The sequence below is a fragment of the Hippoglossus hippoglossus genome, chromosome 1 (assembly GCF_009819705.1).
Source record: "Hippoglossus hippoglossus isolate fHipHip1 chromosome 1, fHipHip1.pri, whole genome shotgun sequence".
Lineage (NCBI taxonomy): Eukaryota > Metazoa > Chordata > Actinopteri > Pleuronectiformes > Pleuronectidae > Hippoglossus > Hippoglossus hippoglossus.
In genome coordinates this window covers 9931516-9934402 of record NC_047151.1, presented here as the reverse complement: position 1 = coordinate 9934402, position 2887 = coordinate 9931516, and the positions used below count along the sequence as shown (strand labels likewise).

The following is a 2887-nucleotide window of genomic DNA, read 5'->3' as shown; positions in this document are numbered from 1 at the left end:
CACTCCTCTACTTAGTTCACCTCCAGACCGACTCACCAGCCCCTTCCCGGAGCTCTCTGAACACATGTCAACACAAACACAATTACACAATTTCCCAGCAGCAGTGGAGAATAAGGGTTATCACATTTGTGAAGAGAAAGATAAACATAAGAGAATCAATACTGGTCAACAGATCCGACTGATTGCTAAACATACTCACAAATAAACACTTTATTGCAGAAGCTAGTCTGCTTTAGCCTTGGACAGTTTTTTAAATGAGACATTAAAAAAATGCTTTTTTTGTTTTGATTAGAAACTTCAAGTCACTTATAGTTCTTCTGAGATTGCTGATTCAGTGTGTCTTTGTTCTGCACATCAGCACTGCTATTTGGCCATGAGCACAGTTTGTTTGATTAGTATCAATCACACCACAGAGCAGATAGCTCAGCTGACAAACTGAACTCAGCACAAGGCCTCTTCTCTCTGATCATTTAACCCAAGCTTTCATGATGTCTGATTGGTGGAATTGATCAGCATTCTCCAAGCCACATATTCTCTGCAGTAAGCTCTGTGAATTAATATAAAAATAAATACGAGAAAATACTAAAAAGTCATGGCAAAAAGAATATGAGGGAGAGAGGACGAGATAAGTACGGTGGTGGAGAGAGCTCAATGCACTGCAAATGAAGAAAACACATGCAAATAGAGAAACACGCTGCAAATAGCGAAAACGACACCAGAAATGTTTCCAGGGTGATGAACGTGGCTGCAGTTCAATCTTTGTGACGTTAAGTCTGCTGCTCTTCAGTGGTGATGGAACTTCAGCCAGGTTCATCACTTTTTTGTGACTGATGAAGATGTTTTCTGTATTTGCACGTGTTTTTTCAATTTGCAGTGGGTTGAGCTCTCTCGGCCAACGTAGATATTCACCAGTTTCTGATTGGCGCAGGCAGGACATGTGACTTGGCTCATTTGCAAGCGCACAGGCAGGTGGAGGAGGGCAGGTGAGGGGGAACTAGTTTCAGCCATGCCGCGATAGGGCGACCCCATGCCCGCTGTAGCATGAGGTTCATCGGTCAACTGGAAGCATCTTGCCTTTGAATCAAAGGGTCGACGGGAAGTAAAGTAAAGTGTGTGTGAGCGTCGGGAAGGCGGCAGCAGCTCCGTCCCTCCTCCACCTGTCGGCTCAGGGCAGCAGCTGGAGCCGCAGCGCACTCACCTGAGCGGAGGAGGAGGAGGCGGCGGTCAGACAGGTGCAGCAGGACCTTCCGCATTCCGCCGTGCGCAGGTATGCGTCCGCGCTGTGGTGGCGACACAGACGTGCGGTGGCTTTTGGTTTGTTCCAGGATTAGAGAGGAAATGAACGAGTAGTGTGAGAGTTATTTGAGGTAAACACATTATTCTCACACGGGAAGAAGGAACTACTCGTCAGTGTCAGGACATTTATGGTGAGGTGATTGTTTTGTCCTTTTGTCTCTATGGTTTTTCACCAGGTGATAGTCTGTGGTTTCGGTGTTTAACTATCACAGGACCAGTTTATAGACCCGCTCACACACCCAGTCTTTAGTGATTGCATACCTGAGGGCGTAATAATGTATGCATTTGAATTGTTCCATGCAATTTTTCCTATTTTCTCAATTTAAGTCTTTTTTTATGTTAAGTGTAGAAACATGACAATCACTATTTACTATATATATATATATATATATATATATATATGCAGCTATATTGATGATTGGCTAAAATAATTGTGTGAACAAACTATAAACTTTTGATGGTGTCACTTGCCCCTTTTTGTTTTTCTATTTTCATATATTCTCAGACTAAATGATTAATCGATTATCAAGAACAATCTGTGCGTTAATTAGACGTGTGTGTGTTCCATACATTCCCGTATTGTGACATTGAATGGATATTTTCCTCTTTTACATACATACGGACAACAACAACGTTGAAAAATGCCTCAACTCACAATATCAAAGGAAGTGGGGGGGGGGAAAAAGATCCACTTCCTGGATCCACACCAAACTTTTATGAATTCTTCCCTGACCCTTACCACATCCTTCTGTCACGTTTCATCATAATCCCTCCACTAGATGTTATGTTATGCTGCTAACTAATGCACAAATGCAGATGGTAACCTAATTGCAGAGACTGATACACTGCAAATGATCAAATTCAGAAAAACTGACCCCTCTGACATCCTGAACTGTGTGCGCTTCCCTCCCCAGCTCTCCATCACTATGGCGACGCAGGTGTTGATGCCCCCTGCGGTGTCGGCGTTCATCTCCGCCGCGCTCTCCCTGATCAGCTTGACGCTGCTGCTGCTGCTGTGTGTCATCAGGAAGAAGCGGAGGATGGAGGGAACATACAGGCCCAGTGCGGAGGAGAGGAAACAGACGGGAGTGGCGGGATCTGAGAAACCCGGCCTGCCTCTGCCGCTGCCGCTGCCCAAAGAGGAACGACTCATATGATGGACGCAGCCTTGCATGCCTTCTTTCTTCGGTCACTGTGTAAACCCGTGGATCAATTCCTGCTGGTTTCTAATGAAGCGCTGTTGCTAATCGCCTGAGATTATCTACGTTTGTATTCTGCACCAGGAATCTTCACATAACACTTTGTGCTGCACCTTTTCATCCCCGGTGACGACACACAGACTGAATGGACTGTCCACTCCAGCGCCTGTTTCACTGCATTAGAAGAGGGAATATGTCATGAATTAATATTCCCTTTTCTTAACTAGGTACTCCCTGTATTCTGCCACATGAGGGATATGAGCTTAAGTATATTTTGTATTTGTACAGAGATCACTGTAAGTGTATATTTATATGTATAAAACTTTTCTAGATTAAGGATATTGATTAAAGACAATGACTGTGATGCACTTTTAAGTCAACTCTTTGGAGCT

The 2887-nt window shown here is 44.1% G+C and overlaps 1 long non-coding RNA gene across 1 annotated transcript; it reads left to right on the top strand.

The window, feature by feature from the left end:
• The first annotated feature begins 1132 nt into the window (after positions 1 to 1132).
• On the top strand, positions 1133 to 2845 carry LOC117769397. Its single transcript, XR_004615214.1, has 2 exons — positions 1133 to 1427; positions 2211 to 2845. It is a non-coding gene; the product is annotated as an uncharacterized LOC117769397 (long non-coding RNA).
• The last annotated feature ends 42 nt before the right edge of the window (positions 2846 to 2887 follow it).